General features: G+C 42.6%; 1 long non-coding RNA gene and 1 pseudogene across 1 annotated transcript; one reads left to right on the top strand and one right to left on the bottom strand.

Annotated features, from left to right (window-relative positions):
* Nucleotides 1-660: 660 nt before the first annotated feature.
* Gm24398 lies at nt 661-769 on the top strand (annotated as a pseudogene).
* A 6,422-nt stretch (nt 770-7,191) lies between these two features.
* 1700061J23Rik (RIKEN cDNA 1700061J23 gene) lies at nt 7,192-21,427 on the bottom strand. The gene is made up of 3 exons (NR_131065.1): nt 21,330-21,427; nt 8,256-8,396; nt 7,192-7,489 (listed from the first exon to the last, which is right to left on the bottom strand). It is a non-coding gene; the product is annotated as an RIKEN cDNA 1700061J23 gene (long non-coding RNA).
* Nucleotides 21,428-26,896: the final 5,469 nt, after the last annotated feature.

Below are 26,896 nucleotides of genomic sequence, written 5' to 3'. Positions count from 1 at the left end.
TGTTGTTGTTGGGCAGATTGGCTGCTGGTCAGTTCAGGAGGAGGCAGAAGTGACTCTGTGTGTTTCTGTCCCCTGCTCTGAGTACACTGCTGGGTTATGCTTTGTTTTGTTGTTTGGGTTTTGAAAGGTTCTGATGTAGTCCAGTCTGTCCTAGAACCCCTAATGTTCTTGCCTCCTGTGGCCTGTGTGTAGGGGGGCATCAGGGGCTGAGGTGTTGGGGATTGAATACAAGATCCCATCTACACTCGCTAGTTCTACCTCTGAGCTACGCACCCAATCCCACTTTTTTTAGAAAACAAAATTTGTCATGGTATGCCAAGAACGCTTAATTGAAAACACTCAGCAGAAGCAAGGGACTGAGCCATCACAGAACTACAGCAAACTGGAACTGTCACCTCCGTCTAGGCTTCCAGACTGGTGATTATTTTAGAAAGAAAAACTGTTGAATAAAGGATCTGTGCTGAGAGATGGTAATAATTCCAAACAACCTGGGAGTTTGTCACCAGAGCTCTCACCTAGTCAGAGCACATTGGCCCAACATATTAAGAAGGCATTGAAAATGATGGCTTAGCATGCCCAGAGAACTTTGTGAGAAAGCCCTGCTTTCTCAGAGCCTGTTGTCACCACAGCCTTTCCCACAGTTAAGAATTAATATTCCTGCCCCGGAGGCCTTGCAAGTGTGCTTGCAGTGTCACGTGAGAGGAGAGAGGCTATGTTTCCGTTCAGTGTTCTGACCTATGAACATCTGAAAGACCAGCAGCCTAACATTCTTTGAAAACAGTGAGCCTAACATGACTACCAGAACAGCCCCAGGGGCCTGGACAAGGAGCTAATCTGAGATGGCCACCAGTCTGGTAGATGATCCCTGCCCAATGCCATAATGCATGAGCGGAGGAGCATAGCACTTCTGAGACCACTCTTGAGATGATTCCAGACACTCAGAGACCCCACATGCCACTATGAGGAGCAAGTGGTGGAGAGATGGAAGAGAAGCAGAAGGATGGGGCACAATGAAGAGAGGCAGAGCTGGAGACTTAATGGTAGTGAGGAACAGCTTAATGTGAGTAGCTGTTGATGGCACCTGGGACCATGGTGGGATCCTGGCCTGTGCTTGCCACCTGGGGCCATGTCTGGGTCTGTGGCCCTGCAGCACCAAGCGTCTGTTACCAACAAAGGCCAGGTGGACGTTCCTGGTCTGGTCTGCTGCCCAGGCACATGTTCATGTCTGAGAGTTGTACAGAACTGGCCCCAGCCCTCACCTGGGTATTGTGGAAAGCTGGCCCCGGGAGCCTGAGATCAGGAGAGTTGACCTTGCCCCCTCCAGCTGTATGTAGTACTTGGGAGAGTGGGTCCTGCACCTTGCCTGGGCAGCACAGTAGAGCTGACTCTGGTGGCAGGGCATGGGTGGGCTGGCCCCTAGGGTGTGAGTGTGGGAGAGCTGGGCCTGCCACATGTCTGCCCTGTAGAGACAAAAACAAGGGAGAGTTGTGGCCTCACCCCCGCCCCCCACTCCTTGCTACCTACAGCAGACAGGAGAGCTGGCCCCATGAGCACAGAGTGGAAGAGATGGCCCTGTGTCTTATCTGCTGCAGCAATCAGAAGAGCAGGCCCTGCACCTCACCTGGGCAGCACAGTAGACCTGCCCCTGAATGTGGGGGTTGCAGTTGAGTCAACCCTGAGGTCATGAGCACAGGGCAATGTTCTTGTCTGCTGGGTGGGTACTGAGGGAGAGAAGCCCTTCTCCCCTCCCTCAGCCTTCACCATCTCTGGCAGATGGGAAAGCTGGCTCTGGGTCATGAGTGGGAGAGCTGGCCCTGTCCCTCACTAGTGGTGGCACTAGGGAGAGTGGGCCCTGTAACTTCACCTGGGCAGCACAGTAGAGCTGGTTTCGGGGTTGCTGGTGAGCCAGCTCCTGAGGGCATGACAGTGGAAGAGCCAACAGACTGACGAGCTCAGATGCCTCTCAAGCTCAGTGCCAGGGCTTTGAAATGGCACACTCCCACATCTACCCCATTACTGGGCTGTTGATGCAGAGCAACAAGAAGATATCTGAGAAGAGTCCCAGTGAGGTTAAAGTATAGATAGAATAGTAGCAGCCAGAGAGGCCTCTTACCAGACCGACAAGTCATTGCAATGAACATTTGCAAGCAAAGAAGTATGCACAAAAGGGTATACTGTGGGACACACTGTGACACACTATACCTTCCACAATGAGATTTCTTTTTTTCTTTGTTGAGGGAGAGCTTGCGAGAGGGAGGGCAGGTATTGAGGGGAGGGGGAGATGAGTGGGACTGGAGTGCATGATGTGAAACTCACAAAGAATCAAGAAAAAGTTTTAAAAAAAAAGGAAAAGAGAAAATGAATAAGTAAAAAAGAATTAATATGCTCCAGTCATATGCTGAACTGGTTGGTGTACAATTAACAAGCAAGCAAGCAAGTAGCTGGGGCAGAAACAGAAGGATCTTAGAGTTCCAGGACACCAGGGCTATATGATGAGACTCTACCTCAACAAAACCAAACAAAAGAACTAAGTCTCCGGGGCAAGTACTCAGGAGAAACAGGACACCCCCCCCCCCGCCCCCATAAAACAGGAAGGGCAGAAACTTCCTATTCATCTGTTTTAATAAACTGATAACAATTTTAAAAATGTATATGGATGTTCTGCCTCATGTATGTCTGTGTACAGATGTGTGCCTGATGCCCAAGAGGATCAGAAGGTGACACTGGACTCCCTGGAACCAGACTTGAAGGTGGTTGTGAGCTACTAAGTGGTTGCTGGGAATTAAATCCAGGTCCTCTTCATTTCTGAGAGATCTCTCCAGCCCCAACAACATTTAAAAAATGTTTTACTCCATTTTACTACATATGTGCCTGAAGCCCACAGAGGACATCTGGTGGCTTCAAATGCCCTAGAACTAGAGTTAGAGGTGATTGTGAGCATCTGTGCAGGTGCTGAGAAGCCAAGTTCTCTGTAAGAACAGGAAGTACTTTCAACCACTGTTGCACCTCTCCAGCCCCACCCCAAGCTCCTTATTTGTTTGTTTGTTTGTTCATTTGTTTTTGGTGAGCTTTGAATTCTCCTGCATCAGCCTGCTTAGTGCTGGGATTATGGGTGTGGAGCACCATGCCCAGCTGACAACTTCTTTTAATAGGCATATACATATACATATACATATACATATACATATACATATACATATACATATACATATACATACATATATTATATAATTATTATATCTATTTCATTCATATTCTTTATTTGTGACCTGTAGAAGCATATTGGGGTTGCTGGAGAGAGGGCTCATTGGCTAAGAGAACTCACTACTTTTCTCAAGGACCAGAGTCTAGTTCCTGTACCCAAGACAGACAGCTGATAACTACCTATAACTCCACCTTTAAAGTATCTGACACCCTCTTCTGGTCTCCATTGGCACCTGCCCTCATGTGCACATACCCATGAATACAGACATATACACACAATTAAAAATAAAATATATCTTTAAAAGTATGCATTCTTGGGCTGGGGAGATGGTTCAGTAGATAAACTGCTTACTGTGTAAGGAGTTATCTCTAGCATACACGAGAGCCAGGCGTGGTTATGTATGTAACCCAACACTTGGAGGGAGAGATAAGAGAATTCCTGGGGCTTGCTGCTTAGTAAGTCCAGCCAACCAGTGAGCTCTGGGTTCAGTGAGAACCTGTGCTTAGCAAGCTTGAGGCCCCTAGTTTGATCCTAAGCATCATAAAAAAAATAATTCTGGGCCAGCAATACATCTGCATAATACCTAATGATTCTAAACACACTTTGTTTCAGATTGTTCGTGTGTTGTGAACCTTGGGCTGATTCCAATTAGGCTTAACTTCAACATACTAGGTGGCTATTCACTGTTTTTTCTTAATTTCTGTTGTTGTTTCTGAGACAGGCTCTTGCTCTATAGTTGTGAAGCTCACCATGTAGCTCAGGTTGACCTTGAACTTGCAGTGTTCTTCTATCCTCTGACTCCCAAGTGCTGAGATTGCAGGATGTGTCACTACACTTGATCTAAATCGTCAGTGATGTTGAGCATAACAGATTACATTTTCCTTCAAAATACATTTACATGTAAATAAAGTAAACTATGAATATTCAATTCTGAAACGGAAAACAGAGTAACCCTCCGAAGACAATTAATCCTGAGACTTAAGATCTCTATTCATGTTTTTGCACTAAAAAAAAAAAAAAAAAAAAAAAAAAAAAATGGATCCAAACATATGGCCATTGTTTTTGAAAATACCTGAAGACTGGAATGTTCAGTTTCTAATTAGGATCTTTTCCACTTTGTGTGGAGACCATTGAGAAAGGCAGCCAGTTTTCTCGGGAGGGAACCCACTCAGTTGAACTCACGGAGCTGCTGAGTACAGTCCAAACTTCAGTGCATGGGTTCACAGTGAGAAACAAATCTTTCACAAACCTAAGGCCTTCCATTGGCATAATAAGCATTGCATTTTCTCCCAGTAGGTGGGCGTTATTTCTAGCAATGTTCTGTACCATAAAACAAATTTAAGTAATTTTAAAGGGTTTTTTGTTTTGTTGTTTCCAGTTTACACAAAGCTGGGATTAAACTCAAGGGTAACAGAGGCATGCTAGGCAAGCACTCTATCAACTGAGCTGCATCTGTGGAAGTTTAAATGAGAAATGCCCCCATAGGCTCAGACGTTGGAACTCTTGGTCACCTGTTTGGCAGTGTTCTGTGGGAGACGCCATCGAACCTCCAGGAGATGCTATGGAACGATCAGGAAGTGTGGCTTTGCAGGAGGAAGTGTGTCGCTGTAATCAGCCTAGCATCACTTCAGGTCTGCTCTCTGCTTCTCATTTGTGGTTAGAGGTCTGATCCCTCCATTGCCGAGCCTTCCACGCTGTGACGGGCCCCCTCTGGAGCTGTAAGCCCAAACAAGTTTGCTTCTTTTTTAGGTTGCCTTTGGTCGTGGTGTTTTATCACAGCAACAGGAAAATAACTAATACATCAACCCAGGCTCAAACATTTTAAAGGGTTAGGTGCAGTGGTCAAAGGTTAGGTGGTAATTTCAAGAGGCTGAGGCAGGAAGAAGCTGGGAGTCAGAGGTTAGACTGGGCTACATAGTGAGTTTCAGGCTCAACAGGACTACAAAGTAAGACATTATCTCAAAGGAAGAGTGACGAATTTAAAGGAAAGGTTAATTTTTGTCAACTTGACAAGGTACCAGTGCCTCAGACCTGTGTCAAGTTGGCAAAGCCTTCCCAATATGGGTTAGGTTTAGAACGGTAAAGCCTTCCTCTGATCCGACTCCAGGTGCTTATCCACAATTCCCAATGCGAGCAAAAGCCAGCCACTACAGCTTCCTCCTCCAAGCCGTTTATAGGTAGAGACTGCTCCCTTCTATTCCCCTGTGCTTTGTGTAGCAAACCTGTGGTGGTTCCAGGTTACTGCAGTAGTTCATGCCACTCCATCAGTGTGGACAACCCACCTGACCCAGCTGTTCTGTGTGCCCATCTGTTGTTTCTTCATTCCCTCCATACCCCAGTCAGGTTTCTAGACCCAAGCCTCACAGGATTCAGTAGACCATAATGCAGAGCATCACCGATCCATAACATAAATCCATAACAATCCATAACAAAGCTTGTACAGGATATTTGTACACTGTGAACCCTGAGACTGTGAAACGGAAAAACCTGTTTCTAGTTGTGGTGTGGCTCAGCCCTAGCACACACCCTTAACCTAAGAGCTTTTTGTTTATTGTAAACAAGATTAAATAAAGTCAACCATAGGACAAGAGGTGGAGCAGGCAACCAGTTGACAGGGAGTGAACACAGGAAAAAGCCCTAGAGAGTGACAGGAAGGCATAGAAAGATACACAGGAAGTTAGTTTGGAAAGTTTTTAAGATAGCATGGTGAAGGAGAATGGATTTTTTTTTTTCCTCCTGGGAGGTTGGCTGAGGAGGAAAGTCAGCTGAGTACTTTCTCTGCCTCTCTGAGCTAGTAGGCTTTCACCTTAGCATCTGGCTCCTGAATCTTCATTTTGGTAAAACAAACTATTGGAATTTTGTTTTCCTAAAAACATCAAAAACCCTTGGGTCTCACTGGCAACTGAGAAGTCACAGTGGTTTTGATGACCATGGGCCTTTGTAGCCATTAGTAAGGGAGAAGTCTTTATGTGCAATCCCAGAATGGAAAGATGGAGGCAGGAAGATCTCAGAGACCAGCTTAGGGTATCTGGTGAAGGGTTGTCTCATTTCCAGCCACCTACCCTTCAAAAAACAACAAACAAACATAAGATCAAGAATGAGGCAGGAAGGGCTGTGGGTAAATGAGCATGGAAATGTGCAAACTTGATGGCATGAACGTCATCCCTGGGACAGGAGAAGTGGCACTGGAGAAGCCTTCTAGACTGGAGAAGCCTTCTAGACTGGAGAAGCTGTCTAGACTGGAGAAGCTGTCTAAACTGGAGAAGCTGGGTAAAAAGTGAGAGAAGGGTGTTCTACGGGATGAGGTAATGTTACTAGAAACATCTAACTACGGTGACTTTTTTCTTTCTTTAAAGAACAAACCCATTAGAGGCATCTAGAAAGCCAGAGAGTGAAGACGAGGAGGCCATCATTACTGCCAGGAATGACATTAGGTTGCCCAGTTTATGTAAATTTACATCATGTGATCAGTAAAAACATTTACATAGTCTTGGCATAGGGTGGTGCCTTCATGTGAGTTCAAAGCCAGCCTGGGTACCTTAGGGAGACCCTGTCTGAAACTAAAATAAAGAAGGGTTGGAGTGTAGCTTAGTGTTAGAGAGCTTGCCTAGCATGCACAACCACTTGTTAGGTCATTGGAACCACCAAAATCTTGATGCAGTCATGTACATAACATAAAACATTATTTAGTCATAATAAAGAATTTAGAGCATGCACACTCACACAAATACTAAACAAATATAAAACTAATAATGAAGTTTAAAGAACTGTGCTGTGTATGGTGGCTCATGTCTGTAACTCCAGAATTTTAGGAGTGGAGGGAAGATCGGGAATCCAAGGTCAGCCTCTCCTACACAGGGATTCAGAGCCTGTATGGGTTGCACCAACAAGACAACACAGAAAAACTTAACCAACTAAACAACAGTAAGAAGATTGTGTCCCGCAGGATTTTTAGTACTTTCACTACAATAGTTCAAGTTCTTTATCTAGAGGATTGCTTTATTGTATCTTTGTGACTGGGTTTGTTACATAGCTCAGGCTGGCTCTGGGTTCTCAAGCTTCCCGGGTGCAGTGTGAGCATGCCCAGCTTGGGGGCTGCTTCCTTTAGGCTTTGTGTTTCTTCCTTGTAATTAGGTTGTTGTTATCTCCTGGTGTCAGTGCTTCTCGATTTGGATTCTCTCATCCGGCGCTGCTGTGAGCCTGGAGAGCAGCCACTAAAGCTTGTTTTATTCCATAAACTGAATAGGAGTTGGAGATTGTATTGTAAGCTTGACACTTCACATGCTGGAAGTAGAATATAACGAAGGATTGGACTAGATGGCAAGATAGCCACAAAGGGAGAGAAAAATGTAAATTGGAATAAGGCAAACAATAAATCTAAGGTTAGGAGTGGTGGCACACACCTGTAGTCTTAGTACTTGGGAGGCTGAGGCAGGAAGATTGCTTTGAGTTTGGGGCCAGCCTGGGCTACATAGTAAATTCAGAGCCAGCCCAGGGTATGTAATTAAATGATCCAGCACAGAAGGAAATTTCAGAACTCACCAAAGTCATGAGTTTTGACACATCCACCCTTGGGCATGTCTTATTCCTCTTCTGAGTGTCTCTCTTTCTTTCTTTCTTTCTTTCTTTCTTTCTTTCTTTCTTTCTTTCTTTCTTTCTTTCTTTCTTTCTTTCTTTCTTCCTTCCTTCCTTCCTTCCTTCCTTCCTCTCTTCCTTCCTTCCTTTCTTTCTTTTTTTTTGGTTTTTTGTTTTTTTGTTTTTCGAGACAGGGTTTCTTTCTCTGTATAGCCCTGGCTGTCCTGGAACTCACTTTGTAGACCAGGCTGGCCTCGAACTCAGAAATCTGCTTGCCTCTGCCTGTGCTGGGATTAAAGGTGTGGGCTACCACACCTGGCATGCCTCTCTTTCTAAAGCCCACAGTGGTTACATCTACTTTCAACATTTTTCCTAATAAATGTCTGTTTCATGCTGGTTCCAGAGCCCCAGAGTCTGGGATCTCTGAGGAGACTCTCAGGCTGCGACAGGTGGTCAGTAAAACTGTATCCCTTACCAAACCAATGCTGATCAAGTCTGGTGTGGTAGCTCACACCAGTTCTGGAAGCACTTGGGAGGTTGAGGCACTAGGATTGCCTGTTGTTGAGGTTTACCTAGTCTGTAGAGTAAGACTCTGTGTGTGTGTGTATCCTTAAACCTGGAAAACAAGAGGATACAATTAGCAATGTTTTTTTCTTCTCCCTCTCTCTCCCCACCCCCCAGCACTCTGACCCATAGGTTCTTTATTTGTATCTCATTATGGATGGTTGTAAGCTACCATGTGGTTGCTGGGATTTGAACTCATGACCTCCAGAAGAGCAGTCAGTGCTCTTAACACTGAGCCATCTCACCAGCCCAATTAGTGATGTTTTAAACAAAATGCTGAGAAGCAGTGGGGGTTTTTTTGGTTGTTTTTTATTTTTGTTTTGTTTTTCTTTTGCAGTTCCAATGACAGAGCCAGGGCCTACCTAGCATTTTCTAAGAAGTTATTCTACCATTAAGCCTCAAGTGTCACATCATCATCATTATCATCATCATCATCATCATCACCATCACCATGATCATTATTGTTGAATCAAGAGGCTAGAGAGATAGCTCAGAAGTTAGGAGTAATTGGTTGTTTGTGCAGAGAACCCGAGTTCAATTCCCAGGACCCCCATGGCAGCTCATAACCAACTATAACTCCACTTTCAAGGGATCTGATGCTCTCTTCTGGTCTCAGCAGGAACCAGACATTCACATTGTGCATAGACATACATGTGAACAAACACTCATATACATAAAGTAAATAAATCTAAAAAAAATCAATTAACAAAAAAAACCAATGATCTGTAATGGTTAATTTACAAAGTCAACTAAATTCCATTATTCCATTTCATTCATTCTTATATCAATTCTAGTTTTTCCTTAAGCATTCCAGATATTCTTAACTCATTTTTTTTTTTTTTTTTTTTTTGTTTCTGATTTTTTGAGACAGGTCTGTCTGCATAGCCCAATCAGACCTCTGTCTTAGCCTCCTTAGGGCTGGGATTAGAGGTCTAGGCCACCACCTGAGAGATATGCTCTTTAAGTACTAGAAAACTATATTTCAAAGCATTTCTCACAGCATCTTCAATGAAAGTGAAATAATTCAAAAGTGTAATTGATTGTAGATGCTCCCAAGAGGGAAAGCAATAAAAGTGGCTGTTTGTGGGTAACAAGGACCTCAGATGGCCCTCATTCCCTGTCAGCCTTGTCAACAAGACAGGCTGCAGTCACTGTCCCCTGCTGCGAAGAGGCGGTGATCACATCAACTCTTACAAAGAAAAGCATTTAATTGGGGCTGGCTTACAGGTTCAGAGGTTTAATCCTGTACCAGCATGTGGGGGGTGGGGCATGGCAGAGTGCAGGTAGACATGGTGCTAGAGAAGGAGCTGAGAGTTCTACAGCTGGGTCTAAAGGCATCAGAGGGGAAAGAAAGGGGGGGAGGACGGGGGACATTAGGCCTGACTTGAACGTTTGAAACCCCAGAGACATGTGTCACCCAAGATGGGCACATCTAGTCTTTTCAAAAAGTGTCACTTCTTAAGAATTCAAATCTATGAATGAACCTATGGGGGTCATTCCTATGTAAACCACCACATTCCACTCCTTGGCCACCGTAAGCTTGTAGCCATATCATAGTGCAGAAGTACATTCAGTTTAACTTCAAAGTCCCCATAGTCTGTAAGTCTCAACACTGTATAAAAGTCCCCATAGTCTATAAGTCTCAACACTGTATAAAAGTCCAAAGTTGAAAGGCTTTTCTGAGACTCATGCCAGTTTCTTAACTGTGATCCCTGAAAAATCAAAATAAGAAAGCAGATCACATACTTCCAACATGTAATGGCACAGGACACATATTACCATTCCGAAAGGGAGCTTAGTGAGGAAACCCTGGGCCTAAGCAAGATTGAAAACCAGTAGGACAAACTTTGAATTCTGAATCTCCATGTCTGATGTCAAAGTAATCTTCAGATCTCCAACTCCTTTCATCTTTGTTAACTGCAACACAATTATTTTTCTTGAGCTGGTTCTATTCCCCGTTAGTAGCTCTCCTCAGCAGGTACCCCATGGCATTTCCAACATGTTGGGGTCTCCAGTGAAATCCAGGCTTCACCTTCACAGCTCACACAATGGCATCTCTGGGCCTCCATGCAGGGACACCCCTGACACAAGCCTGGCCTCAGTGGCTTTCCTTAGCTGTGGAGGGAGATTCTATAACCCCTTTCTTGTATCCTTGATTCTAAAGCCAGAGTGATGTGGCTGAAGATGCAAAGTTCTGCTGCTTGCTGGGGCTGGAACATGGCATTTTAAAATTTAAATTTGCACTAGATTTCTGTTTTTGATGGCTTCCTTCACTGCTTAGTCCTTCTTTAAATTCTCTTGCATGAGCTGGGAGCTTAGCAAAGCAGGGTGTTGCCCTGAGGTCACCATTCTCTTGATTTCATTTAGCATCAGGTTTTCTTTACACGTTTACCTTCTTGAGCACAGGAGTTAGCTCCATTACACTTCCTGGTGTTCTTTTCTCTTCACACTGTACATTTTGTCTTTTTTCTTGCTCAGCGTGCTCCTTTTCATTATAGATCTGCATAAGTATCTGCTAATAACCACATGACAGAGTCAATACTGGCCTGTTTTGAAATCTCCTCTGCCAAGACCGATTAATCCAAACCTCTTCAGTTTAGCCTCAGGCAAATTTTGGGGGCAAGGGAAAAAAGTTCTTTTGGGGTATCCTTTGCCAAAATATCACAAGAACAGTCTTCAGGCCACTTATTAGTATTCCCCCGTGAAAACTCTGCATTCAGGACATCATAATCCTCCCTGCATCAGCATCTCTGTCTTTTCTGCTCTTACTGGCAGCCTTGCTTAAAGGGTTTAACTGCTTCCCTAATTCAAAGTTCCAAAAGCACATTCACCAACAAGCCTTGGTCAGGCCTATCCCAGCATTATCCCACTCCTGGTACCAACTAAGACAAGTCACTGTTCTATTGCTGTGAAGAGACACTATGACCACAGTAACTCTTATAAAGAAAGCATTTAATTGGGGCTGGCTTACAGGTTCAGAGGTTTATTCCTGTATCAGTATAGTGGCATACAGGCAGACATGTGCTAGAGAAGGGGCTAAGAATACTACATACAGATCCACAGGCAACAGAAAAAGAGAGACACTGGGCCTGGCTTGGACTTTTGAAACCTCAAAGCCCACCTCCAGTGACACACTTCTTGCAATAAGGCCACATCTCCATGCCTCTCCCTAAGCATATGAACCTATGGCCTATGGAGCCACTCTCTCTCTCTCTCTCTCTCTCTCTCTCTCTCTCTCTCTCGCAGTCAATTCTGAGACTGAAGGCAGGTTTAATTTTTTCCAATCTGCTTTCATACTATTTTAATTGCATGTAAGTATTAAGGGCCAGCAGTACAATAAGGAACTAGCAAGGCAATAAGCAAAGTCCCTTGATTATTCCCATGGCTGTTGTTTCTAAGGGCTTGTCAGAATGACCAAAATACCTGAGCCCACTTCCTTGTCCAAGCCCAAAATCTTGCCTGAAGCCTACTTCTTTTGTTCCACCCTAACGTTAAGATTAAAATTCCTGCCGTAACCTACTTCCCTATTATAGCCTAAAGTTAGATTCTTGTCTGAGCTTACTTCCTTGTCATGGCCAATGTCAGATTCTTGCCAAGAAGACCCCAAAGAGGCTCTCCACAAGTCCCCCTTTTTTATTTCATAAATAAGACTGCACCTGTCTTAGAGGTTCTGACAAGAATGCCTTCCTTACCCATTGTGGAATTAGCATTATCAAAAGCAATGCCATTCTGTCCTAGGTTGGTAAGGCTCTGTGCAGAACTTACCTGTCCTTGGCTGCCAGCTTGTTAAATTAATAACTCTCTTTGTGGGTTCATTTTTAGTTTCAAACCATGTACTTTGGTCACCAACATGTTGATGTTAAAGGCAAGCTTTAACACAATGGGCAGGAATAAATGTATTCCCAGGACAAGAAGGGATAGCATGATCAAGCCTTTTATGTCATTCTTGAAGCTTAACAAAGATGGAAATATTGACCTTAGGCCATGAATAAATATATATGTTTATATTGGTTTTTCGAGACCAGGTTTCTCTGTGTAGCCCTGGCTGTCCTGGAACTCACTCTGTAGACCAGGCTGGCCTCAAACTCAGAAATCCCCCTGCCTCTACCCCCAAGTGCTGGGATTTAAAACATGTGCCACCACTGCCCAGCTAGGCCATGAATAATTTTACCAGCAAAATCTGCAGCATCAAAGCTCATCAGAGCAACATTTTTTAAATTCATAGTTAAAACAGAGAGGTTTTGGAATTATATGCTAAATACACTGCAAGTGTCCTTTCCCAATTATAGTGACTATCATTGTAAATTTTAGGAGTAACACAAATCCATTGGTATTTAGCATGACAGTCGAGATGGCTTCTTACTCTTAAACTCTGATCCTCCTCTCTAATTTCAGTAGTATTATAAAGAACATAAATACATTGTTCCAAATGCCTATCTAAATCCTCTTGAATGCTCAGAACATTAGTAACATTTTTTGCTAAATGATTAACAAAAATTGCGGACTTAACTTCTTGTGACAAAGCAATTGCAGAAGCTGTAATTAAACTTGCTATACCAGCAATGATCAAGCCCACTACCTTCTTGCTTCTGCTTAAAGCCTGACTCACTTCTTCTAGTATCTGCAACCTTTTTTCAGAATACCATGGTCCTGTAATACAGTCAATAAAACAAAAGCTGGTTGATAGACCACCATAGCAGACATGTCAGATTTCAACACATTAACACAATTAGGAAGTGTAAAATCAATACAACTTATATTGAATACTGTAGATCAAAAGTAATTTTAATACAAACAATTAATAAAAGATTGGGATCTCTAATACATGAACTTGTTTGAAATCCAGATCCTGTCACAATTTTATCTACCACTAACATAACATCATAGGTAACTACAGCTAACTTCCAAGTATATCTTTGAAAATATCCAGAACCAGCCTTCCGAATGAAGACTGTTATTTCTAATATTGAATTGATTTCTAGACCAGTCCATGATTGTATCAGAATAACTAGTCACATTAAAAGAAATAGAAGAGTCATTATAACAACTTCTCTATTTGACTAATTTTTTCAAGGCAGTTTCCAGTCTCCATGTTCTTTGTCTCATAAGGTCTAAAAGCTTGAAGCAGGGGAAAAGCCAAGAGAATTAACATGTAATCCAATCACATATACTGCCTTCCTATTAGATGAGGCATCTGTAAATACAGTAAGCACATTTTCTGTGGGCTGCATGCATAAATTTACAGGAAATACAAAAGCAAGCATAGAGATAAATTGTAATAACTTGTCTTTTAGATAATGATTATCAACTTTTCCTAAAAAAATTTGCACATGCAATAGGCCAAATATCAGTATTTTGCAATAACCAATTTAATTGCTGTTTGGAATAAAGGAATAAATATCTCATCAGGTTCTTTCCCAAAATATTTCCGTGATTCTATCTTACAATTTTGTATTAACACAGCAACTGCTTCATAATAAGGTGTTAGAACTTTATTTGGAGATGAAGAAAGATGAATCCACATTAATGGTTGCTTTTGCCAAAGGTCTGTGTAGCAGTAACACACGCAAACAGCCTATTGATCAGTCTATATGATGTATCTATTGTTGACTAATAGCTTCCTCTACTTTCTGCAAAGCTATTCGTCCCTCATTAATTAATTGTTGAGGAAAATTAGGATTTGCACCCCCCTTGAGGGTATCAAACAGGGGTTTAATTTCTCCCATGGTAAGCTTAAGGTAAGGTCTTAGCCAATTAATATCTCCTAACAACCTTTGAAAATCATTTAGAGTAAGCAAATTATCTTTTCTTATTTGAATTTTCTGTGCTACAATTTGTTTAGGATATAATTGATGTCCCAAATATTGAGAAGGTCTTTGAATCTTTTCTGGAGCAACAACTACTCTAAAATTTTGAAGCTCCTTGTATAAGAGCAAAGGCTTGTAGTAAAAAACAAAAAAACAAAAAAACAACCCCCCCTTCAGAAGGATCAGCTAATAAAATACCATCCATAAAATGAATAATAGACACTGAAAGATTCAAAGTCCTAACCTCTTGTATTGAAGCAGCGACAATTTTTTTTTAAAACATAATGTAGGGCTAGTAGCCATTCCTTGAGGCAAAACTTTCCAATGATATCACATGGGCTCTTTAAAATTACAAGCAATCTCACTAAAACAAACCCTTTACAATCATCTGGATGCAAAGGAATAAAGAACAATCCTCCAAATTCATAATAATTCTATATACAGTAGGCAGGCCAGTTTATAATGCCTCTACAAGTTCCATAGCCTCATTAACTTTTCATAAGTCTTAAGTTTGAACTTTGTTTTTAACAACACCTTGATAGATCTGTAAAAATGATGTTTTGGCCTAAGAGTAACCCCCCCCCCCAAAAAAAAAAAAAAAAAAAAACTTCCCTAGGCAGGGTTTGCAAAACAGAAGAAATGCCAACAAATCTCACAGAAGCTGCTCTGATCTTTGCATTAACTCAAATGTAAATATTTCTTAGTCTGAGCCTATTGCCTCAGGCCTGGCCCAAGGAGTACCCCTCCTGCAGTGAGGACAGAATCCAGGGGAGCAATTTTGCTGTCTGTTTATGCCTCTAATTTTTGGATAGTCTTTTTAAAAATGATTTATGCCTCCATACTTAAAACGTTCCTTATCATCTTGGTGCTGTGAAAGCATTGCTTGTACTGTAGTCTCCTACAAGGCAGCAACCATAGCCAGATCCTGATTGTATGAGGGTCCAATTTCTGCACAAAGACGAATGTATCCAGATAAGTCTGTCTTTGCTTTGTATGGCCAGATGGCCACATGGCAGATTAGCATTCTCATAGAACGATGTGTAACAAAAGGAATTCCTGCTTGAGGGTCTCTAAAAATTCTACTAGCTGCTTTTAGTAGTCTATCCACAAATTCCTGAAAGGGTTCATCAGGAGCTTGTTTGATACCAGATAGATTCCCCCCTGAAATCTCCTTTCCAATCTTGGGGTTGGGGTTGAGGTGTTAAATTTGCTTCTACCACTATATTCAATAAAGCTTGTGTAAAAGGGGCAGCAGGCCCATACTGGCCACAGCTGTTTTTAATGTTTATTACTCTAGCAATCATCTTAATTACAAATATATAAATTTCTCTTGTAACACCAAAGCACAACCACAATTTTGGAAAGCAAAATCCAATTCTAACAGTGTAAACAATCCATTCTCTTTAAAATCAACACCAAAAGCATTATTTTCATGTAACAAAGTTTGGCTGCCAGTTCTTATATACAAACGCAAGATGGTGAAGCCTCTAATACCTCATTAAAGAGACACTGTTTTAAATCTTATCCTTTATAAGTCTAGTTTCTAGGATAAGAATTACATAAAATATTATCCCAATTTAGAAGTATCTTTAGAGACCTGTTTCCCTGGGTTGGCTCATGCCACATGTTGTAGTTCTGAATTATTCCAACCCAGAGTTACCAGTTTTAAGCCAACTTTCTGTTAGCAATGTTACAAATTTTTAATCAGACCCAATAACATATAAGCCAATAATCTATAACCAAGACATGCAGAACATATTTATATCAGTCAGAAACAAAAATGAAAAGGCTGCATACATTTACTTATTTAAATCAGACAAAATTCTTAATTTTTCTAGCTGTAATTTCAAGAGAGGAGCTCCTTGTTACCTGCTGAACCCAATAATCACAGTCACAGAGGTTTTTGTAGGAAAAACAACCATCAGCTCCTTTACCATAGAAGCCAAAAAGTTGCTGGTCCCTTTAAGAACAGCTTTTGTAGACCATTAGCTCCTGGCAGGGCTTCTCCAGTTGTGCTAGACTCCTAACTACAGGTGCAGGGCTCCAAAGGCCAATTGAGACTGCTTTTTTTTCTCTCTCTCTTTTTCTGAAATGAGATAAAACTAAATCAAGGGCTGAATACTCAGCAGATAAAGTTTTAACTTTTTTCTTGGGCTGGTGAGATGGCTCAGTGGGTAAGAGCACCCGACTGCTCTTCCAAAGGTCCAGAGTTCAAATCCCAGCAACCACATGGTGGCTCACAACCATCCTTAATGAGATCTGATGCCCTCTTCTGGTGTGTCTGAAGACAGCTACAGTGTACTTACATATAATAAATAATAAATAAATCTTAAAAAAAAATGTCTTATTTATTAACTTTTTTCTTTTGAGCATGAACCACAGAACAATCAAACGACAAAACAAAAACACAGACTTAACATAAAAGTCAGTTTTGATGGACATGGACGGATTGGTGCGCCAAGGACAGACAACAGACAGAGAGGGAAGAGAATTAGACATCCCAAAGGGACCCAGATATCCTACGTAAGGGGCCCAGAATCAAGCATTCCTCCAGTAGGAGGCAGAGAGGGGGCAGGATGTCTCCTGACCTTCTCCTGTCCCTAGGAAAGCTCTGAAACAGCTAAGTTCATTTTCTTTCTCTTTCACCACCATTCTTATTCAAACCACCACAGTCATTTAAGAAGAGAAGGCTTAACTGAAGAATTGTATATATCAGGTGGCCTATGGGGGATTGTCCTGATTACTAATTAATGTAGGACGTCCTGGCCTACTGTGGGTGACACCATTCTTAGGTAGGTGCCCATGGGATGTGCAAATAGACTAGCTAAGCATGAGAATGTGAGCAAGACAGAGAACAAGCTAGCAAGCATCACTCCTCCATGGTTTCTCTCTCCAGGTTCCTGTCTTGACTTCCCTCAATGATAAATTGTGATCTGGAACTACAAGAAAATAAACCCTTTCTTCCCTAGGTTGACTTTTAGGTCATGATGAACATGTGACATTTTGGTTAAAGATCTCTGGGAGTTTCAACAATTCAATTAAAAGGAGATTTTGCTTATCTTCTGCAGTATACAAAAGATTAAAATAGTAACTAAAATTTTGACTAGTTAAGTATTTAATAGTCAATACCTACTGATATCAATATAACTAGATATATAATGGTTCAGGAATTCCACAAACCTTTAGGAATGTTCATATTAATATGTATCCAAGTATAACATAGAGAAGATTAAATGTCACCCTTATTCAATGATGTGTCTCATGTTAATTTAACAGATCAAACAAGCCTACTGAGTTCATACTCTCTCTCTAGAAGAAGAGTAAGTCTTCTGAAATCCTCCATGGGCCCTATGGAAAATCTCACATTTAATTTGGGATCAAAAGCAAAGTAGAATTTCTTTTTTCAGGTGCTGGGGAGAAAGCTTAGTAGGCAATAGCACTTATTAGAAATCATGAGGCCCTGAATTCAAATCCTCAGGACCCATGTATAAAGTATGGTGTTACCTCATGTCCCTATAAGCCCAGAACACACACACACACACACATACACACACACACTCACAGAGGAACATGCAAACACAAAAATATATAAATACACATTATTAAAAAAAATTTTTTTTGAGACAGGTTCTCTGTTTTGCCTTTCATGAGAATGTGAAAGACTCAACTACAAGACATTACTTTTCAGAAGCCAGATTTTCCAGTGCCACATAGGCCAGGCTATAAATAGATTCCAATATTGTTTGCTCCTTTGTAATAAGAAGCTGCAAGTAGAAAAGCTTAAATTTTTGTTCAGCAGCTAATGTTTCAGCAGTATATCTTATTTGGAAATGACCTAGATATTCATAGACTATCCATAATGGTATTGATTCATTTAGACAGGGACTCAGATATCTCAGCGTAGCCATGGACGCTTGATGTTTATGCTCTTCCATCCTCTGACGTGACCTTGGCTACCACACCTCATTCATCAAGCACTTAGTTCAACTTAGCACAACATTGATGTTTTGTTGCTCAGACATGGAGTTCTTTTTGTGTTTTTCACTAAGATGTTTACTAGTCACTCGGCAGTGCTGAGGACATAGCTCCAGATTAAGGCATGTTGCTTTAGTTACTGTGTCATTGCTGTGACCAAACCCTGGACAGAAGCAACTTAAGGAAGGAAAGGTTCATTCTGGCTCAGAGTTCAAGGGAACAGTGGTATAACCTGGTGGGGGAGTCACCATGCAAGATTAAGACAGCTGTCATATTGTATCCACACTCAGCTGGTCACTTTGTGCCCATATTCAGCTGGTCAGGTTGTGTCACACTCAGCTGGTCACATTGTGTCACACTCAACTGGTCACATTGTGTCCACACTTAGGTGGTCACATTGTGTCACACTCAGATGGTCACATTGCATCTGATACACTCAGAAAGCAGAGGGAGATGGACACTGGTACTCACCTCAACTTCTTTTTCTTTAGTGTAGAACTCCAGCTCATGGCAAGGTGCTGCTTACATTTAGTGTTTCCCTGCCTCCACTAACCTAATCTAAAAAACGCTTCACAGACATGCAGAAGCTTGTTTCCATGGTGATTCTAGATCCTGTTGCATTGACAATCAAGACTATTCAATACATAAGGCAACAAAGAGCTCTAGGACCAGGTAGCACCCAGCTGCTTGCAATTGACCTTGATTGTACCTTTTATTTTTCAGTTGAATTTATAATTTTGTAGTCTTAAACATATGCAAGGCTTTTGAGTAGTGAATACTGGTAAAAGAAATTTTATATTTGATGCTGACAGACCTACATCAGCTTTTGTTTTCCCCTTGGAGTCAGATTCAAAGTTGACCAGGCTAACCTTGTGTTTGGGATCTTCCTTTCTTAATTTCCTTGGTATGTGGGATTATACATCATCAGGCCAAGAGTCTTAGTCAATGTTCTATTGCTATGAAGAGATATGACAATCAAGGCACCTTATTTATTTATTTATTTATTTATTTTTAAAAAGCATGTAATAGTGAGCTTGCTTACAGTGTCAGAGGCTGAGTCTATGACCATCATGGTGGGGTACAGGAAGATAGGCAGGTGTGGTGCTAGATCAGTAGCTGAGAGCTTACATCCTGATCCACAAGCAAGGTGAGGGCAATGTGGTGGAAGGGGGAGAGAGTGAGAGAGAGATGGAGGTGGCAGGGAGAGACTGGGCTTGGGCATGAGCTTTTGAAACCTCAAAGTCAGCCAGGCGTGGTGGCACACGCCTTTAATCCCAGCACTCGGGAGGCAGAGGCAGGCGAATTTCTGAGTTCGAGGCCAGCCTGGTCTACAAAGTGAGTTCCAGGATAGCCAGGGCTACACAGAGAAACCCTGTCTTGAAAAACCAAAAAAAAAAAAAAAGAAAAGAAACCTTAAAGTCCATCCCTAGTGATACACCTCCTCAAAAGGCCACACCTTCTAATCCTTAACAAACATTTCTAGCAACAGCAGGTCAAGTATCCAAATATATGAGCCTCTGAGGCCACTTTCATTCAAACGACCACACCAGACTAAATATAACTTTTGTATTTGTCAAAAGTTTTTTGTTTTGTTTTGTTTTTTCGAGACAAGGCAGCCCTGGCTGTCCTGGAACTCACTCTGTAGACCAGGCCGGCCTCAAACTCAGAAATCCTCCTGCCTCTGCCTCCCAAGTGCTGGGGTTAAAGGCGTATGCCACTGGCTATCAAAAGTATTTTTGAGCTGAACTTGAAATGCACTTGCACTTAGTCTTCAAGGGCAAAGCTAACCTCAGTGGTGACTAAAACCCAGTGAGTCTTTTAATGGCTCATCACTGATAAGACTTGGATGGTTTAGTCTTGGACATAAGAAATGTCCCTAAAAGTAGGGAGAATACATGCAATCATCAAAGGTAGTCCAAGAATGCAAAGCCCATGGTTTCAATAGGTCAGAGAAAGTGGGACAGTGAAGATAAACTCCCCGAGAAAGGACAGGCTCAGCTGTGTTGGCTGCTGGCCAGCTGAAAAGCTCAAAGAAGGTGTTCTTACAGCCACAGCGCCATCTTTAAAGACCCCAAACAAGGTGAAATGAAAACTTTATTCTTGCTGGACAGTGGTGCGCTCTCCTTTAATCCCAGCATTTGGACGGCAGAGGCAGGAAGATTTCTGAGTTTGAAGTTAGCCTGGTCTACAGAGTGAGTTCCAGGACAGCCAGGGCTACACAGAAAAAACCCTGTCTCAAAAAACCAAGAAAGAAAAAGAAAACTTTATTCTTATTTCCTTTTTCTGAGGAGCCACACAAACGGCAGAAACAAAAGATAGGAACCATTTCCTGAGCCGTGTCCTCATACCCTGACAAAGCTCCCGAGAGCCACATGGCCAAGGAAGTTCTAACACAGATCTCTCCTGACAATCCAGAATTAGAAAGCAATAGATAAGAAAACCTTGTATAAAATACAAGTGACCAGAAGCAACTTAGGTAAGGAAAGGGTTTCTTTGGCTGATGGGCAACAGAGATTCATCGCTGAGGGAAATCAAGGTAGGAGTTCAAAGAGGAGACTGAAGCAGAAACCAGAAAAATGCTGCTTACTGGCTGGCTTTCAGGCTCTTCATCAGCTATTCTTCTTATATGACCCAGGCCACTGGCCCAGCAATGACAATGTCATGGCCTCCTACATTAATTAACAACAAAGAAAATGCCCCCAGACTTGTCCACAGGCCAGTCTCATGGAGGCAGTTCCTCTACTGAGGTTCCCTCTTCCCAGCGGGTCAGGTTGGCAGCTGAAACTCATCATGACGCCTCACCTTCTTAATGGGGAGGGAAGCACACAGAGATCTGGGAATGCTAATAGTTGTGAGAATTCCTACCATGTTAGACTTTTTGGTTTTGTTATGAGTGGAGTCTCACTCTGTAGATGCAGGACTCTCACTGCAGTCTTTGCTGTGGCCAAACTTGTAGTAATCCTCCTGCCTCAAGCTTCCAAATATTGGGATTACAGGTATGAGCCGCCATGTCCTGTCCCATCTCTTCTGGGTTTTGTGCGGTTTCCCAGGAGCCCATCTGAAAATGTGGAGTAAATAAGGTATTGTGGATGGCTGTTCTCCCAGCATAGCAGCATTGCTGTCTTAGAGAAGCTGAGATTAGCCCCGAGATCCCACATCAGATCTGTTCCCACACAGGAGGGGTGCGGTCATCAGATGTTTACCTGAGAGTCCAGTCATCTCCTCTCTGTCTCTTTCACAGATGTCTGTGGATCTGCCCTAGCAGCATGTGACTTAGGAAGCTGATAGAGTACAAGAGAGTGGAAAGTTAGCTGAGGGGGACCCCATCCAGGCAGCTGTGGGGATGTTGCAGTCCATGCCAGGGTGTGGTTTCAGTGATGTAACTGAAGGCTGGAGACACTCCCACTACAGTGAGGTAAACAAATGGGCTCAGTAAGCTAGAATTGAATGGAATCATCCCTTTGGTCTGCTGGTGCTGCCCTGTCTGAGGTGAGCCGATGATTCTCCACCACTCTCAGGAAAAGTTCAGGGAACAAGGGGTGTCTCAGCCCTTCGGGATCCCATCTTTGTTGCCAGAGACTTCAAGGTGGAAAATTCCATTTCTGCCCTTTCTAGTGTCCTTGCTGGGTCTAAGATTAAATGGAGATGACACAGATTAACAGGAGAAAAGTATAATACAAATTTTATGTGACATGGAAGCCCAAAACAAACAAACAGCAACCCCTCAAAAGCCCTGAAGACTGAAAGAAACACTTATTGTAGGTCACATAATTACTGAATGGACCAAAGACAAATGAGCTGTAAAATTGTGGTTAGGTGCTGGGGCTGGGTAGGTGGAAGGCCAGGGCAGCTTACCAAGGCTTGTGTGTGTTCAGAACTCTCTCCTTCAGGGTGGGGGTGCTGTTGTTCTCTAGGGTGGGGAGGGAATCTTTCACACAGGATTGTCATCATCTGCTTTTAACAAACAACACTGAAGGTCAAGTGATTTTTAAAATTGGTATTTAACTTTTAATAGATTACTACTACTACTACTACTACTACTACTACAACTATTGGCTGCCACAGCACTACTTTTGTGAAGGTCAGAGGATAACATTTGGAAGTTGGTTGTCTCCCTGGTCACAGATCTCCAGCCTTTACTTACTGAGCCATCATCTCTCTCTTTCTTAAATTTTGGGGGTTAAAAAAGTTTACATATATATATATATATATATATATATATATATATATAATCTATTTATTTTGAGACACAGTCTCTTTGTAGCCCTGCTGTCCTGTTTTCCATATAGCATAGATCCACCTGCATATGGCTCCAGAGTACTGGGATTAAGGGTGTGTACCACCCAGCAACATATATATTTTGAAATTTTATTTAAGGTTATGCATATGTGGGGGAGGGCTGAATGTATATGTGTGTAAAGATATAGTTTTTTTTTAAATTATGTTCTCATACACATATTAATATATGTATGGAAAGAGAGAAGAAGGAGACAGTGTATGGAGAGAGTGTATGTGTGTAAAACTTGGGCTGGAGAGATGGCTCAGCAGTTAGAGCACTGGCTAGTGGGGTGGTTCCTGGAAGCACTATTTCCCTTTGGCCTCTGTGGGCACTGCACGCATATGGTGCACAAACATACATACTCAGTGCTCCCTCATACACACATAAAGTGAAAAATAAAGGAAGGAATTGCAAAGTGATGGCTTGCTGTGCAGACACCTGCCACTAAGCCAGAGTACCCGAGTTTGGTCTCTGGACCCAACATGGTGGAAGGAGAGAACTGACTCCTGCAAGCTACCTGTGACCCATCCACATGCACCCTCCATCACACAAGTACATCAAAGACATAATAGTAAATGTAAATAGTAAAAATTTGTTGGGGGGGATTAGCTTCAGCAACGACGTCATTTGGCTCACAGTGATAAAGACTGAAAAAAACAACAGGAAGTATCAAGAAAAGCACCAATCTGAAGGAAGCCTAATGTGGAGAAACTCCGTTGTGAAAAATGCTAAATATAAGGCCTGGAGACGTGTCTCTGTGCGCAGAGCTCTCGATGCTGCACAGGACCCCCTCGGAGTCACTCAGATGCTTTTACGCTTGTGTTTGATACCTCTGAAGATGTTATTGCCTGAACAATGAGGTTGGTGGTACCTGTCCTTAATCCCAGCACTCAGCAGGCAGAGGCTGCCAGATCTCTGAGTTTGAGGCTAGCCTGGTCTATTGAGAGAATGCCAGGGCAGCCACAGTGAGATCCTGTCTTTAAAAGAGGACTGATGATGATGATAATCTGGGATGGAAAAGGGGCACATCACCCTTTGGTTATATGAGGAAAGAGGACACACAGGTGACTTCCCCAAAGCGTTCTGTAATTGAGACTCTTGGAAACCTTGTCTTCACAGTGGTGAGTCCCCAGTTTGGAGACCACTGGGATAGAGAAAGAAAAGGGCTTATCTGTGTAAAGAAAATATTGCCACCTAGTGGTGACTCAAGTCATGAACACAAGGACCTAATGGTTCCCTTGACCTTTGAAAGGACATCTGTGGGAAAGACATTTGTTGGTTCAGCTCCTTTTTTTTTTTTTTCCAGAGAATAAGTTTTTCTTTAAATTTAGATTTATCTATTTGTTTTATATGAGTACTCTGTCACTGTCCTCAAGGGCATCGGATTCCATGACAGATGGTTGTAAGCCACCATGTGGTTGCTGGGAATTGAACTTGGGACCTCTGGAAGAGCAGCCAGTGCTCTTAACCTTTGAGCTATCTCTCCAGCCCAAGAAATTATTATTATTATTATTATTATTATTATTATTTTGGTTTTTCGAGACAGGGCTCCCTATGTAAACCAGGCTGGCCTTGAACTCAGAAATCGGCCTGTCTCTGCCTCCGAAGTGCTGGGATTAAAGGTGTGCACCACCACTGCCCAGCGGTTCAGCTCCTTGTATCAAAATACCCATCGTTGAAATGATATGTAACCCATTGTACCATCTACATCACGTTACTTAATATTCTGAAAAAGTCCCCTAGGTGATGAAGTTACTTCCACGCACAAGACCACGGAGGATTAGAGAAGGTTAATTAGTCCACAATTATATTTTTATTTATTTACTCAAAATCCAATTATCCAGCATTATTACACAAGTAGCATTATCTTAGGCTTCAGGAAGGGGCTTGGGGGATGGGTAAATTCAAAACACCTGTCCTTAAATTAATCATAATCTACAGTGCTGAATTACAAAGGTGGAATTGGGCTTTTTTGGTTTTTGTTTTTTATCAAAATCACTAAGACATGCCCACATTCTTCCCATACACCGTGGGACAGTAAACACAAGTGTAAGGATGTCTGGGTGACCTGAGCTTGCGGTGTGGAGGAGGTTGGCTCACTGGATGACAGTGTCAGCTGAAGGAAGGGCTTGCCCTCCGGTCCTCTCTGAACCTCCTGCTTATAACCTGCTGTGGCTTGGGAAGCAGATAATGAACTTTGTTAAAAGGTTGAAACTTTGATAAATATCATGAAAGTGAATAGCCCCAACCCCAGCAGCTCCCTGTGGAGTTGGGCACTGGTACTAGCACCACCCAAGACTCACATCTGTGTTGTTCTGTGCTGAGCTGTGGTTGCTGAGTTAGTCGGTGTGTTCTGTGTGGGCAGCACAATAGACCATTGAGCTGTAGTGAGAAGTCGATCTAGAAATGTTCTTTCTTATCTCAGCAGGCCCGCTTCCCGCCTTGTGTTTAGGATCTCCCTCCTCGGGCAGAAATGAAGGGGGTATTGTGTGTTTGATTTTTGCTTTTCCTGATCCTTGAACCTTCCTTTCAGTACATCTAAATGACACTATGGGCATGGGTGGCACTTGGAAGGAAGAGGCAGGTGGATCTCATTGAGTTGAGGTCAGCTTGGCCTATATAGGCCAGCCATGGATACTCTGGAAGACCCTGCCTCAAAACCAAACCAAAAACAAACCAAAACAACCCCCCTGTATATTTACTGTGTCTCTCTCCCTGCTGGAATGTGCGCTTCACGTGGACAGATGTTTACTTATCGGTTGGTTGAATCGGACCTGCCATGAGCTGAGAGCTCAGTCAATATTTGTGAATGAGCCGAGAGAAAACCGTCTCCCCGCCTCAGATGGCCACTCTCTATAAGCACAGCCATTCTGGCTCAGTTTTCCTAAACAGAGGCCAACTGCTTCACTTGACAGCTCAGCGCATAAAGCAGGGTTGCTACTGCCTTGGTTCAAGAAATGGATATCAAGACACCTGCCCAGGGCCTCCCCTTCTCTGGGACTTGAAATGAGATATTATTAATGAGGTGCACAAGGCTGGAACTTCTAATTGATGAGGCTAAGCCAAACATGCCCATAAGGGCCAAAGATGGAGACAATCCAGAAGAGAAACTACAGCAGCATCGTGAAGCCCCCATGGATGTTGGTCTTGTAATGGAGCCTGGCACTGAAAACTCACAGCTAGCCTTACAGAAGATGCTGTGAACCAGCTTAGAACAAAACAAAACACAAAACCCAGGATCTCTATACATAGCTTTGACCATCCTGGAACTCACTATATAGACCAGAAATCCAGAGACCTGACTGCCTTTGCCTCCCAAGTGCTGGGATTAAAGGTGTGCACCACCACACCAACATATCTTTATTTTTAAAAGAGATACAGAAAAATCTTTACAAATGAGCTAACATAATGTCTGGAATTTACTCCAGGTTGATCCCAGCGGAGATTGAAATGAGGCTGACCATGGTAAAGATTGTTTGGTGTGCGCATAGAAGAAACTCATTGTACGGGTGCTTATTTTCCTGTGCTAAAAGTTTTCAGTAATAGGTCAGAATGAAAACATTAATAGAAAATGGAGAAAAAAAAACAGTAGTTCTCCTGGTCTTCAATATATCAGACCCAAAGCTAATACCCAAACTTCAGGAGGTGTGTTTACAAGACCATGAATCAGACATTCAGTGTCTGAATCCCGACAGCTGGAAGCTTGGGAGAGGAGTCACCCTCACAGACCTCGGGGACTTACAGTATGTGAAGAGCCAGGCTTTATCCTACTCTTTCCAGGAGACCCAGACTTAGAAATGGGCTAAAACCAACGGGCTTCATCTATCGTTGAAAGCTCCTGTGCAACCTGATTTCCGAAGAATTTTGGAATCAGAGTGTTTGGCTCCAGTTCCAGCAGTGCCAAAACAATGACCAGCAGAATTCCTGAGAGCGATTAGACTTGTATTGAATGGAGGTAAAGAATGCAGTTATCCAGGATAGAGCAGATGCTGTGCAGTGGAGCTCTGCAGGGATGGAAGAGGGAGCTGTGCATCCAGGTTTGATGTGGTAGGCAGCAACCACATAAGGCTACTGACTTGAAACATGTCACCGTGATTAAGGACTGGAATGCCCATAGTCGCAGTGTTCAGAGGTGGAGGCAGACGGTCCTGAGTCCATCACCATGCACATAGCAAACAGAAGGCGAAGGAGCTGCGTGAGCCTCTGTTTCCAACCGGCAAAAGCAGCTGTGTTTCATGTTTCATTTCATTTTAGTTATTTTTAAATTTTTGTTGTTGCTGCTTGATTTGTTTTAAGATAGAGTCCTCTGTAGTCCTAGCTGACCTGGAACTCATCATGTGCACCAGGCTGGCCTCAAACTCATAGAGCTCCTCCTGCATCTGCCTGAGTAGTAGGACTAAAGACATCTGGCCCAGGAGTGTTTTTGAAACTGTTTGTTTTGTTTGTTTGTTTTTTTGTTTGTTTTAAAGATTTATTTATACTACTTTATGT

The sequence above is a fragment of the Mus musculus genome, chromosome 11 (assembly GCF_000001635.26).
Source record: "Mus musculus strain C57BL/6J chromosome 11, GRCm38.p6 C57BL/6J".
In the NCBI taxonomy this organism is placed as follows: Eukaryota; Metazoa; Chordata; class Mammalia; order Rodentia; family Muridae; genus Mus; species Mus musculus.
The sequence above is the reverse complement of the archived record's forward strand: the minus strand, read 5'-3'. Positions and strand labels throughout refer to the sequence as shown.